The following is a 15,485-nucleotide window of genomic DNA, read 5'->3' on the forward strand; positions in this document are numbered from 1 at the left end:
TTCCAAATCAAAAAGAAACATTTATTGTTTAAAATCTGTTTCAAGACTGATTTTACATGATCCTAATGTACTTGACATGATTGCATTTCCACACGCATTTGAAACTATTCTGTAGTTGTTGAATGCATCATGCTATAAATGTCAAATAGCCAGAATTTTTAAATGTAAATTCTAATACTTAATATCCTTTATTTCTTTCAGTTTTACTAATGCTTATTCTATCAGTGACTGTGAACGGTGTGATAAAATTCCCATGATGATTGAATATTTGTCTTTTTCTCTTTAAATTTGTCAATATTTGCTTTACGAATTTTGAGTCAATGTTGGTAAAGGGGAAAGAAGGTAGGAGTTCTATATAACACAAATAGATTGATATTTTTTAAAGTAGTAAAATATCCTCTTTTTGTCAATTTTATCCCTTAAATGCCATTATTTTGATATTCTAAAATAATATTTAAACATTTTGTATTTAAAATGAAAAGAATAACTATGCTATTCTAATATTCTGACATTTGGTATTGTTTCTTTTGTTTTTTCTTTAATTTTTATGTAGTATGAAAATTTTGTTTTCAATTAGATGATTTCTTTCATTTTTATATAATGCCAATGTTTTGTATTTGTAATTGACTTTTTTCAAAATTATATTAGGGTAACACATAATTTCTTAAGACAACACACTGGGGTCCGTAGACCTCATCCAGTTTTTCTTTTTATTAACATAACTGTAGTAATTTTTGTTATGAAAAGTAAATAAATATTGATACATTATTATAAGCTGTATTTTGTAGCTAACTGAGATTTCCTCAGTTTCCTATCTTGGACTCCACATAGTATTTACTTTCCTCGTCTCCTTAGGGTCCTACTGGAGACTGAGAATCAGCCTCGTGAATCCCTTCGTTTGTCCTAAGGGGTAGTCATTTGCAGTTCCACCAAATGGGCATTTCCTTTACAAACCTGAGATGTGTTCCAGGACCCTCCTCTCAGGGCCCATCAGAATCCTGGCTTAGTTCACGTAACATAAAGATCTGCAGTTCCAACCATATTACTGCAAATGACAGGATTCCATCCTTTTTATGACCAAATACTAGTTCATTGTGGATATGTCCTCCATTTTCCTTTTCCATTCATCAGTAGATGGACACGTAGGTCGTTCCCATTTCTTGACTATTACCAATAGTGCTGGAGTACAAATGTCTCTTCAGCCTACTGATTTCACCCCCTTGGATACATACCCAGCAGTGGGATTGCTGGATCATATGGTGGTTCTATTTTTGGCTTTTGGAGAAACCTCTGTACTATTTTCCAAATGGCTATACTAATTTACATTCCAACTCTCCATGGACAAGGGATTCCTCTTATCTGTATCCTCAATAACACTTGTTTTGGAAGCTGGCGGATGGTGAAAGTTGACTAATGGGTGCTAAATTATAGTGAGACACAGTAAACAGCTCTGGAGTTCTGCTGCACAGCAGGGTGACTATAGATGATGTTAATGGGTTGCTATATATTGCTTTATTAAAAAAAAGTAGAAGGCAGGATTTTGGATGTTTTGCCATAAATCAATGTTAAATTTGAGGAGTAGATGTATTTACCTTGATTGGATGTTACATGAAGTATACATGTACCCAAACATCCCTTGGTATCCCATACATACATATAATTATAATGTATTTGTTTAAGAAATTTACAGAAAAAGAATGCTGTACGCTGTCTTGTTTGCTCCCTGTCAGTTTCTCCTCAGAAATAGAAAGTCTGTTGCTGTAAGAATTGGTGTTTAGAGCTATGGTCATCCCTACGGGCCCCGGGCCTCCATGTAATGTGACCTTAATAGTTCTCGGGTATTTTTAGTCTATTTTCTTTTTAAAAATGCTAGACATTTCTTTTTACTTATTTGAAAGACAGTCAAGGAGACAAACACGGACAGAGATCTCCCATCCACTAGTTCAGTCCCCAAATGCCCACCACCTCCAGGGCTACACAAGGCTGAATGTAGGAGGTGAGAATTCAACATAGGTCTCCCACCTGGGTGGCAGGGACATGCGTACTTGAGCTATCACCTGCTGCCTCGTAGCAAGGACTTGAACCCAGGCATTCTGGTAAGGGATTCAGGTGTCCCCCAAGCAGCATCTGAACCACTGTCCCATATGCCTGTCCTTAACTGATTTTATCAAAAAAAATTCTCAGCATTTCTTTGTTTTGCAGTGGGAATACTATCAGGAAAAAACAACTCCACGTTGACCATAGTAGGTGTGAAGGCCTTAAAATCCACCTGCTTTAAATATTTCAAACTAGTTTTCCAGAAGCATTGCACCAATTTGCATTCTTGCCAAAAGTTTGTAACAGTAATTATATATTCAAATATTCAAACTCCACAGCAGTGTCTATAGTGATGTGGGAACTTAAGCATGGAGAAAGATCAAAATCATACATTTATTAGTTTATACACAATTTGGAGCTCTTAATCTATAGAAGACATTCTATCTTCGTCTTCTTTTTTTCAAGAGGTTTCTAGACACCAAGTAAAAATACCCCACACTTCTCCCCAGCGACCTGTAAATTGTTAAGGAGATACTTTCTTAGGAAAAACAAAATTACCAGAAAAAAAAAATCTCTGTGTTGAGATGGATGTTTTACCTATATTCTGTTCATAAAACTGAAGAGTCACCACTGGGTCCCTCCTTGAAAGAATGTTAATCAGCCCAATCCAGTCAATCTTTTTCTGTCTCAGTGAAAAACTAAATGAGAGCTTCTCATCCTAAAAGTCAAAGAAACAAAAGGAGCAAAAACCATAGCAAAACTACAATGAAAATATCGAAGTATGTAAGAATAGTAGGGAGACCATTTATAATCTCTTATAAATTTGAATTGTTCCAATATGTATATATCACCTGGTAAACAATGGGCCTAATTTTTTTAAGAGAGTGATAATAGACATTAACTTAACCACTTTTATTAAGCAAGGGTATATCAAGACATTGACCATTAAGTCTTAATATCCTCTCACCCACACTCAATCCATAAATCATTTATCACACATCATCTGGAGTAACATACAGTCATTTAAAGCTATTGATCAGTTATTTTTGTGTGCCAAGCAATGTTCTAAGAGCTTTTATCAATAACAGCAATGGAAAGAGCCATAATTAAAATTAAAACAGTATTAGCAGTCACTGTCTATTTTTCATACAACACATACAAGTCTCACATCAGCACTTTGCAAACACAGTCTGTTAATCCACATATCAGCCTTAAATTAGATATTCCAAACTTTCTAGTTTTTAATTTTTTTACTGATAAGGTAATTGTCAGAGAAACTTTGGCTGTCAACTGAAGTGCTGATATACTTGAAAGGATGATTGATGTAAATGCAAATATCGAGTTGTAACTAGTTTAATTAAACAATAAATAAAACTATGTGTTTATTAGTTGGTAAAATTTATGAAGCGTTCTTGCCTTGGAAACTTGGTTTTAATTAGGTGAAGCCAAATAAACAAGTAGCTTCTAATGACAAAAGGGTTTATTCTTGGCATGTCGTGTGCAAGAGATGCAGTCTTTTTTTCCTGTACAATTGGACATGCCACATCAATCATATACATTTGCATTTTACTTACTTAGGCCAACTGGCATGTGGGAAGTTCTTTATAGGTAAATGATTTATATTTTTTGATTTAGTTTTACTCTTCAACTAAGTATACTACCCTACAATTTCATTAAGTCGTGATTCACTGAGAGTGAATTGAAAATACACGAGAGGTAAAAATATAGTGCTTTTCAGAAATAATTTTTCACAAAATTAAATTTTGTTTCTTAAAAAAAGGTTTAATGGCATTATTAAATAATCTTATGGGAAATCACAGTTGTGTCCCTTTTACAGATGAGAAAACTAAGGCTGACTGAGGTGAGGTGAATTGCACCTTACAAAATTTGAGAGCTTAAGGAGATTTCAATTAAAATGTGATTCAGTTACATTTGATGTGTCATGCATGAATTTATGGGGAAGGGATTAAAGAGTGAAGAAAGTTCAATTTCAAGTGGCTTCGTTGGAATTTGCATACAATGAACTTGAGCTTTTATTTCAAAGCTATTAGTAAACACTCCACTGACATATACTATCTTCTGGTCAATTTTAATTCCAGGCTTGGTGGCAGTTTTTTTGAAGTGAGTTCAAAGGTATTTTCAGAGTTTGATTCAATAGTGATATTCATTTCATCTACATGGCTTTTAAGAAATAGAGGAATGTTTCCAGAACTGTTGATCACATTTGGATTAAGCAAGTGCTTGCATTTAATTGTTTTTCTTTGACTGAATTGCTTGTGTTCATGCACAGGAAACAATAGTGGACTTTACTCCCCAAAAGCACAGCCCTTTGCAGTCCACCAAAGCACTCCTTGCAGAGTGCCCAGATGACCCCCCCCCCCCCCACATCCCTGCTTTCTTTCCTGCTCAAATCCTTCCATGGTTCCCATTGTACCAGAGAGATTTAAACTCCATCCCATGGAAAAGCTCCGGACTCCTCTCTGCAAATTCATACTCTGTGACTTTTGTCCCCCAGTTTACAAAGCTGTGCAGCCAGTAGTTTCTAGAATAGCCTTGCTGTCCCATGCCTCGTGTATTTGTAGAGGCTCCTCACTCTGCATCCTTAGTCCTCATCTCTCCAGATTTCTCCGTTGGTCTCCACCAAGAACTGTGCTAGAGCACAGCTCCCCAACTGCTGTAGTGCTTTGAACCTTCAGGTCCCCTTAGACTTTGTGTGCCTACTCATTCATTTATTCAGAAATCATTTAGCTGCCACTTAGTGTCAACATTGTATCTAAGGTTAAAATGATTAAAGACACAGTTCTTGCTATAAAGGAACCCCCAGATTGATAGGTGACAAAGAATCAATATTATGGTATAAGTAGGGCAATCCAGGTATATCTTAGCAGTTAATCCCCTGCTTCAAGTTGATAATTATTTATATTTAACTTTCCATGTTCAGTTATTGGTGTCCTTCTTTTTTTCAAAATGATTTGTTTATTTATTTGAAAGGCATAATTTTAGTAAGAGAGAGAGAGAGAGAGAGAGAGAGAGAGAGATTTCTTCCATATATTGGATCACTTCCCAAATGGCCACAACCACTAGGGCTGAGCTAGGTCAAAACCATGAGACTGGAACCCCAACTGGGTATTCCAAGTGTGTGTCATGGGCCCAAGCACTTGGGCCATCCTCTGGTGATTTCTCAGGCATGTTAGAAGGGAGTTGGGTTGGAAGTGGAGCATCCACCACTCAAACTGGCAGTCACATGGAATAGCAGCATTGGACATGGTGGCCTAATCTGCTATGTCACAATGCTCATGTGCTTCTTTGTCCTTTTTAAATATTTAAAAAAATTTTTTAATTTAAATTTTGGTTAATTTTTAACAGATTCAATGTGATTTGTAGATACAGTTGTAAGAACATAATGATATTCCCTTCCTGCCTCCCTCCCCCTCTATGTCTTTATTTGATCCTGATAAAAATACCAGGAGAGCAAGAGGGCTTTGTGAGTCCATGTAGGACCCTTAACATCATGTCTAACAGAATTGGTTTCTAGCAAGCTTTTGAATGGAGATACCCTCTGACCAGCAGAAACGATGATGCTTGGCATTGATTGCCCATTAAATGAATAAATGAAATAATAGTTCATTCTTTACTTACAAAATCCCTATAAAGTAAGCAGAGAATCAATCATTATTACCATTTAAGAATTTACAGATATGGAAACCAAACTGATCAAATTAATATACTAAGGTCAGTTAGTAAACATATGAAAATTCTTGGACCAGACCATAGTTCTTTTTATGCCTATAGAGGATGTACTTACTTTATAGGTGCAAAAAGGCTGTGTGGTTTCCTCCCCTTCATTTTTAAGAAAGTATGGAAAAATATTTTGTCTTCAAAACTCTAGTCCAAGATTTCTTTCCACTTGACACCAGTGAGATTATACCCAAGGCACTGTGCCAGACCTGGGTTCCTGCAGATTCACTCTTGCCCCATTTCATTTCTGTGATGTGTGGGAAGGGATTCAGACCCCTGCCGACTGCATTTTTCTCTCTCCCATTCCAGCTGGCTTTATCCAGTGGGAAGTGCTGTGAGGTTTACTGATTGAAAGAGAAGCTAGGGTGCTCCTCAGCCCTCCTGTCTGCCTCTAGCAGTGTATCTAATGGAATCTGATCTTTGCTGTGTCTCCAGCTTATGGTAGACAGATTCATCAGGGTCCCAGTGTCTGCAGGGGCCCCTGGATATACCTGAACTTTGCTGAGACTACCTCCTCTATTTGCCTTCTTCACCCTAGGGCTCAAAACTCTCCATTGTTGCTAATCCCTTGGTTAATTCACCATCAATTTTTCTATTATGCGTGCAACCTACATTCTCTCCACTAATAATAGTTGATGGTACCTGTTTTCCTAGTGGGACTCTGACTGATTCAACTAGTCTCAGGTTGCCAAATGCCCTTTACAGCTGGGTTAAATATTCAAATATATTCAGAGGTTGACAGGTGACAAATGAGTGAAGTGGGCAGGTGGAGGACAATGTAGAAGAATGACACTAAAGTGAGTGGAATGATAAATTGCACCTGATGTCTATCATTGGGGTTGGACGACAACAGAGCAGGGCAGCAAAGACAGAGAATGGCACTGTGCTGGGTCACTCTATTGAAATTGGGCTCCCACCACCCCTGAACTCACATCCTGGTGATTGCTAGAAATACAGAATCAGGGACTCCACCCTAATTCTGATGAGTACAAACTTGTATTTAACAAGATGCTCAAGCGACTGACAGGCACTGAACATCTGGGGAAGTTACTGGTCCAGAGTGCCCTGCTAAGGGTCTCTACTCCAGCCAAATGCTCATTGTCAGAAAGTGTGCCCCACAGGGACTTGCAGTGTGGTACAGCAGGTTAAGCTGCCACTTGCTACACTGGACGCCCATATGAAAATGCTGGTTCAGTTCAGGCTGCTCTGCTTCTGGTCCATCTTCCTGATAATGTGACTGGGAAGCAGTAGATGATGACCTTTCAAGTATTTGGGCCTCTGCCACCCATGTGGGAAACCAGGATGGAGCTCCTGGCTCCCGGCTTTTGCCCGCTCCAGACCTGGCTGTAGTGGGCACTTGGTGGGTAAATCAAAGGATGGGAGATCTCTGTCTCTCTGTCTCTCTCTCTCTCTCTCTCTGTCCTTCCCTTCCTCCCTCCCCCCATATATCTATTTTACTCTTTCAAATAAATAAATAATAAAAATATAAAAATAAAGTATTCCCCATATGATAAAAACTCCCGGGCCAGTGCCGTGGCTTGCTTGGCTAATCCTCTGCCTGAGGCGCCAGCATTCCATATGGGTGCTGGTTCTAGTTCAGGTTGTTCCTCTTCCAGTCTGGCTCTCTGCTGTGGGCTGGGAGGGCAGTGGAGGATGGCCCACATGCTTGGGCCCCTGAAACCGCATGGGAGACCAGGAAGAAGCACCAGGCTCCTGGCTTTGGATTGGCGCAGCACATGCTGTGGCAGCCATTTGGGGAGTGAACCAACAGAAGGAAGACCTTTCTCTCTGACTCTCTCTCTCTCTCTCTCACTGTCTATAACTGTCAAATAAAAAAAACTCTCAATTTTTCAGGAAAAAAATTGGAAAATAACCAAAAAACTGTATATGGAATCCCTTGATTTTCAGACTTTGGGCTTATTCTTTTAAAGCTGTCCATGCCAAATACAACTCATCTCCATGTCCAATAAGACCAGCAGTTATAGTTGGCTAATGCTGCTTAAAGAGCGAGGCAAGGTGCTCGGCACACTTGGGAGTGAAGCACAGGAGCATTGCTTACTGACATTTCCCTCTGCCTCGTTGTTTTCTCCTCCCAGGACTGGGGAAACCACGTTTCATGGAGCCAAAAGAGTGACTTGGAGACACACAGCTGGTGAGAGGCTGAGGAGGGACTTAGTCAAACTCCAAATGCCCTCTTTCTCTAAGAATGTGTTTTCAGATGTAATGGGTCTGGGTCCTGGTGATCTGGGATCTATTCAAGTTGCCCAAATCCTGGATTTCTTGCCATATTGACAGCAAATAGAGCAGTACTTAATGCAGAAACTTCCTCACCATTCACAAAGTAGACTTTTAATTACCAGGAGCTTCTATGGGCACACAGCAGGACGCATAAAATGAAGTAAAGCATAATTGTGGAAGTGTGTCTGGTTCAGAAATTAAAACTCCCTCAAGAAAGGGCAGGCAGGAGACAGATGGTGGGAGCATAAGGTGGTGTAAGGTGAGCCTCTTCCCACTCAGGCAGATCTTACTGCGAGATGATCTATTCGAGGATGGATATCCCTGTGGCACGTTCCCAGCTCAGTTCCTTGATTGGGACTATCTGTGCATCTTTTCACCATAGTCCTCTAGCAGATTTCTTCTGAAGAGATTTAGACGTTAGGGAGAATCATTGTCAAGTCTTCAGGAACTCCTGCAAAGTCAATGGACAGAGAAGTTCTGGAAAATAACTCTGGAGTTTCAAATGACCTGATGTGACATGTTTAGGAACCCAAGTTGGCCTTGTAAGAATGTTCCCAGTGAAGAGACTGCTCTACACATTCCCTGTGTTTGGGGTCTGGACCCTGAACTTGCTTGTTCTATACCAGATTCTTAACTCTTGGGTATTGTGGGTGAAAACCCAAAGACACAGAGGGGAAGAACATGGTTTGAGGAGTCCACCTCATCAAATCCATTTCCTTCCACACTGTTCCCACAGTGGCTGCACTAATTTACATTCCTATCAACAGTGTATAAATGATGAATGTATGAAGAAAATGTGGTCTACATACACATGGAATATGATTCAGCTATAAAAAGGAATGAAATTCTGCCATTTTCAGTAAAATGGATGCAACTGTACAACACCATGTGGAATGAAATAAACTGGACCCAGATAGACAAATACTGCATGTTCTCACTTATATGCCGTAGCTAAAATTTAAAAAAAGAAGGCAAAGAAAAAAGAAAGAAATGTCTGTGTGTATCATCATCATTGCTACAAATATAGTTTTGTAAAAATTTGTTTCATAACATTATCAAATAAATGGTTAAGAATGTTACACTACTATACTTTTAATGATCTATGATTACTTTAAAATTTACTGTATATAGATGAAATGGTCATTTTTATTTGATTATATTTATAGCTGTTGTCTATATTCTCAATAAACCAGGGTCTTTTGGCTTTATACGCACTAAACTTCTTATTCAGTGAAGTGTTAAGCCTTTTTACTGTAATGTAATTTTTTTTTTTTTTTGACAGGCAAAGTTAGACAGTGAGAGAGAGAGAGACAGAGAGAAAGGTCTTCCTTCCGTTGGTTCACTCCTCAATTGGCCGCTATGGCCAGTGTGCTGGGCCGGCGCACTGTGCTGATCCGAAGCCAGGAGCCAAGTGCTTCCTCCTGGTCTCCCATGCGGGTGCAGGGCCCAAGCACCTGGGCCATCCTCCACTGCCTTCCCAGGCTACAGCAGAGAGCTTGCCTGGAAGAGGAGCAACCGGGACAGAATCTGGCGCCCCAACTGGGACTAGAACCTGGGGTGCCAGCGCTGTAGGTGGAAGATTAGCCTAGTGAGCCGTGGCGCCGGCTACTGTGATATAATTTTAAAATGTTATCTCAAAAACTAAAAAAACAAGAAAGAAAAGTAGGAAGAGGTTGGAAGGGAGAAAACAGGAGGGAGGGAGGAAGGGAATATCATTATGTTCTTAGAACTATATCTACAAATCACATTGAATCTGTTAAGAAACTAATTAAAAATTAAAGTAAAATTATATTAAAAATCCATTTCCTTTCAGAACATTTGCCATATTTCTTTGGTACAACACTTTCGTGTGTAACTCAGAGATGCCCTGTTTCAAGGTTAGCCTTGTTTTCCAAATCCTTTTCCCACTGTCACTTATTCTTGTATGTGTTTTCTTCTTTAAAAAGTATTACTGAGCAATTATTGTATGCCACACACTATTTTAAATGATGGAAATGTAGTAGTGAATAACAGGAATACTTAACAAATAAATGGATCAAGTATCTTTGGAAAATGGGGAATTTTAGCAGGCACACATGTTTGTGTGAGCAGACACTCAAATACACACACACACTGGACCTCAGGATCCACATGGGAAGAGAGTGGCCAGCTTGGTTAGAGGTACCAAGTGAGGCCACTCTGGAGAGGGGACAACAGAGTTGAGACTTGAATGTTGACACAGCCAGACATTGGAAGATGCAAGAAAGGGTAGGGAGAAAAATGTTCCATGAAGAGGAGAAATCGTGGTAAGAATTCAGAGGTGGGAAGAACTCTGTGTGTCCAGGAACAGAGCAAGTATGCTGGGGGTGGGGGAGGATGGCTAGGAATGAGAGTGGAGATGGGCGCAGGGTTTGTCATATACAACCGTATAGATCAAGGCAAGGCTTTGAGTCTGACTGCAGTGAGCATGCATTCAGAGACCATAATTCATGGTCTAGTTTGTGTTTTGAGAAAGATCACTCTGGCTATAGGGTGAGAGGTGGGCTACATGTTGGGAAGGAGTGGAGTCATAAGGAGCAGTTGGCAGGCTGTTGTGCAGGTTCAGGCACGAAGTAGTTGTAGCCTGACCAGCATGGGAGAAGAAAGAATGACGAATGCATTCAGGATGTATTATGGAGGAGGCTCCACTCTGGGCAGCCTCAGATAACCCATACCAGCCTGATACTGATTTTACTCAAATTTAAACAGGTGTTGCATAATGTGAGTTCTTCCACTGAAGAGTGTATATCCTACAGATTCCAACGAGATGGCAAAAAGGAATATTTGGTGTATTAAGAATATTTATGGTTCAAGGCTCAATAAGCACTCTTAAGAGTTGTATTTGTTTGAAATGACCTAAATGAAAGATCTCTGCGAGTGAGATCCCAGTGGAAAAAACAGGTCATCAAAGAAGGGTCTCCTCTGAAGGGAGGAGAGAACTTCCACTTTGACTATGACCTTGTCTAAATATGATCAGAGTCAGAGAACTCAAAAGGCTTCCATAGTCTTGGCAACTCATGACAAGAGCCTAGGGCGATTACTGACACCATAAACAAGAGTGTCAATTTGTTAAGTCAATAACAGGAGTCACTGTGCACTTACTCCTCATGTAGGATCTCTGTCCTTAATGTGCTGTATATTGTGGTTCAATGCTATAACTAGTACTCAAACAGTATTTTTCACTTTGTGTTTCTGTGTGGGTGCAAACTGTTGAAAGCTTTACTTAATATATGCTAAATTGATCTTCTGTATATAAAGATAATTGAGTGAATCTTGATGTGAATGGAAGAGGAGAGGGAGCGGGAGAGGGGAGGGTTGCATGTGGGAAGGAAGTTATTGGGGGGGGAGCCATTGTAATCCATAAGCTGTACTTTGGAAATTTATATTCATTAAATAAAAACTTAAAAAAGAGTTGTATTTGTTTATAAGTCCTTGTATGTCCAAAAAAGGAACAGGGAGCCTAGAGAGCTTCAAGTAGCACGCACAGCTGGAGGCTGGTGACTGTGCTGTCGGGATGGAACAGATGAGCTGATGTCAAACATGAGAAGAAAGAGCAAATGTGTTTGCCACTTAGGCACAAAATTAGGACTTCTGTAATCAGTGCCACCACCTGGCTGCCTTCAAACAACAAAATACTGTCCTTAGCTTTGGCGACCAGAGTCTGAGCTCAAAGTGCAAGCGGGGTTGATGCCTTCTGAGAGCTGTGAGGTGCCGTCTGTTCCAGGCTTTTTCTCTAGCTTCTTCTGGTTGCCAAACCTCTTGTCAGTCCCTGGCTTGCAGAAGCATCATTGCCATCTCTGTCTTCATGTCTACATGAAGTTCTTTCTCTCTGTGTGTATCTGTCTCCATAGTTCCCTGTTTTATAAGATCACCATCATATCATACTGTGCAACCCTAATGACTTCATCTTGATTAAACTGATGCATATAATTCCCAAATGAAGAGCATGGGGGAGAGGGATCAAGTGTTCAAATATCCTGTTAGGAGGGACACTGTTGAACCCATACTGAGGACTAAGTGGGTAAATTAATGAGAGGTAGATTTTGCTTCACTACAAGAAAGAATTCTGCAGTCATGGAGAAGGAAAGCCTGTCTTGGTGATGAATCTTCAGGGTTGGAGGTGAGGTTGTCAAGAAGAGATTGAAGGAACCACAGGAAGTGAGGCAGTGATTAGGGAGGTGCATGCTACATAAATAATGCGCTGAAATGCTCCCTACAGCTCTGGATTAAGGCTTTTTTGTTTCGATAATAAAAATCTCATTAGATTGCAACATGGATGAACTTTGAAAACATTATGCTATGAGAAAGTGCCAGAAACAAAAGGTCACTTATTATAAGATTTTCTTTATATAAAATGTCAAAAGTAGGACAATCCATTAAGACTGAGAGTAAAATTAGTGGTTCCAGAGATTGAGGGACAGGAAGATGGAGAGTGACCGCTAATGGGTATGGAAGTTGTTTTGGGGATGATAAAAATACTTTGGAATTAGTGATGATAGTTGAACAACTTTGTAACTATTAAAAATATTCACTTGCATACTTTGAAATGTGAATTTTAAGGTATGTTATTATATCTCAACAAAAATAGAAACATATCTAGAGGGTGCACATTATTGTCCCACTTTATAGATAGCAAAACTTGGGCTTTGGAAGATGAAGAACTTTACTCACACTCAGATGACAAATGAAGAACTGGGATTTATATTTATCATTATTCTTTTATATTTATAAAAACACGTTTCCTGTGGACTACATGTCTGGCATTTGATCTCTCAATAGGAAACACCTGCTGGTGATAAATGTCTTTCCTGAAGGACACTCTGTAATCCAGACTGCCCAGTTATTTAACTGTCCCTAGGCTTGAGACATCAGCGTGAAGTGTATCTGTTCCTCATGATAATTGAAAGAGATTATTTTCTTCTCTTTCATAAGGTTTCATGATTCTCTACTTAAAAAAGAAAAAGGCTGCTTTGAGATCAGACTGGCCATTAATTAAAGTTACAATTTCTTAAAAACCATGTGTGCACGTGTGTGTGTGAGAAAGAATATGCCTGCATGTAAGGATGAAAAGGCAGCATTTTGCTCTTGTTTTTGTTTCTTGATTCTCCCATAACAAATTACTACTAAATTAACAGCCTAAAGCAAAACACACTTACACGGTTTATGGCCTTGTGGTTTTCATGAGTCAGGAGTCAGGACCTGGGTTAGCTGAATCCTCCAATTAGGTGCTGAAGTCAAGGTGCTGGCTGGGGCTCTGACCTTGTCCAAAGCCCTGTGTCTTCTTTCTTTCTTACTCAGGCTGTTGGACGAATTCAGTTCCCTGTGGTTGCAGGACTGACATGCCTATTTTTTTGCCAACTCCTAGCCATGGGTTGTTGTGAGCTCCTAGAAACCAACTCCAATCCTTGTCACGTGGCCCTCACATGGCGATCCTTGTCATGTGGCCCTCACATGGCGATCCTTGTCATGTGGCCCTCACACAGTGATCCTTGTCACGTGGCCCTCACACGGTGATCCTTGTCACGTGACCCTCCCACAGTGATCCTTGTCATGTGGCCCTCACATGGTGATCCTTGTCATGTGGCCCTCACACGGCGATCCTTGTCATGTGGCCCTCACACAGTGATCCTTGTCACGTGGCCCTCACACGGTGATCCTTGTCACGTGACCCTCCCACAGTGATCCTTGTCATGTGGCCCTCACATGGTGATCCTTGTCATGTGGCCCTCCCACAGTGATCCTTGTCACGTGGCCCTCACACAGTGATCCTTGTCACGTGACCCTCCCACAGTGATCCTTGTCATGTGGCCCTCACATGGCGATCCTTGTCACGTGGCCCTCACACAGTGATCCTTGTCACGTGGCCCTCACACGGCAATCCTTGTCACGTGGCCCTCACACAGTGATCCTTGTCACGTGACCCTCCCACAGTGATCCTTGTCACGTGGCCCTCACACGGTGATCCTTGTCACGTGGCCCTCACACAGTGATCCTTGTCATGTGGCCCTCATGCAGTATGGGGACTTTCCCCTCAAAGTCAGTGGGAGAATCTTCCCCTCAATAGGAGAGAGTTTTCGACATAATGTTTTTGTGACTATTCCATCACCTTCAACACTGAATGTGACCTCATCAAACCATGTAATTTGACACATCATATTCACAGTCACATTTACTCTCCGGCTGAGGAAATTATGGGATTGAAATTGAAGGGATGTATGTGGAACCTGCTTACCATAGGCATTAAGTTATGTTGCTCTAAAGTGAGGCTAGTTTTTGGCCAGCGCCGTAGCTCACTTGCCTAATCCTCCACCTGTGGTGCCGGCACCCCGGGTTCTAGTCCCGGTGGGGGCACTGGATTCTGTCCCGCAGTGCGCCAGCCATAGCAGCCACTTGGGGGGTGAACCAATGGAAAAGGAAGACCTTTCTCTCTGTCTCTCTCTCACTGTCTAACTTTGCCTGTCAAAAATAATAATAATAATAATAATAAAAAGTGAGGTCAGTTTGATTTGGTTGCATCAGTTTTACAGAGTCCACTATTTGGAACATTGTACAGAAAGACCTTTTAAGAAATATGTATAGAAGGCAGGGGTGTTCACAACCTCTAAAATGTTTGCCTTGCTTTGCATGGCTACATCTAGAAGTCTTTGCATTCAACATCTCTGACATCTACACCCATAGCTGTCAAAGACTTAACAGGTGCCACTTAAGAAGTAGGTGTACACAAATTAGTGCCCACATTTTGAGCAACCCCACTGTGTTAATTTGCTGGGGCTTGAATGATAGAAATTTATTTTCTCACTGTACTGGCATCCAGGAGTCGAAGATCCAGGTGTTGGCAGGGAGAGTTCCTCTGGAGACCTCCCTCCTTTGATTGTGGACGCCATCTTCTTCCTGTGTCCTCACATGGCTGTCCTTATACTTGTCCGTGTCCTAATCTCTTTCTGTAGAGACAGCAGTCACACTGGATTCAGCCCACTCTAATGACCTCCCTTGACTTCACTGTCTATGGGTTCTTTCTCCAAATACATTGCATTTTGAGGCACTGGAGCAAACTTCAGAATAAGGATTTAGTGGAGCAGCGCTTCACTCCATAATACCAATCAAATGTGTGACTCCAAGAAAAGGTATTATTATCCTCATATGACTGGTGAGAAAATTGGGATACAGATGATGGCTCAAGGTCAAACAACTAACAAGGCAATATAGGCTTTTGAGTCTGACCTGCAGGGCTGCTTTTTCTGGGTCCTTCACCTGCCCCAAACCATGCAGCAGGTAGAAATTAACCTCTACGCTATTAGAAGAAAAGCTATTAAGTTGGGACACAATGAAGAAAATCTCAGAAGGCTTTATTAAATCTATAGCTCTTTTTGGGTACTTGAAATTATCCTTGCAATCCCTGCTGTATGAATGCTATTCAAAGACTTTTTGTTTTACCTCATCCTCTTGTTTTATGA

Source organism: Oryctolagus cuniculus, chromosome 2, assembly GCF_051225735.1.
Source record: "Oryctolagus cuniculus isolate XC-2025 breed Fujian yellow rabbit chromosome 2, ASM5122573v1, whole genome shotgun sequence".
Taxonomy (NCBI): domain Eukaryota; kingdom Metazoa; phylum Chordata; class Mammalia; order Lagomorpha; family Leporidae; genus Oryctolagus; species Oryctolagus cuniculus.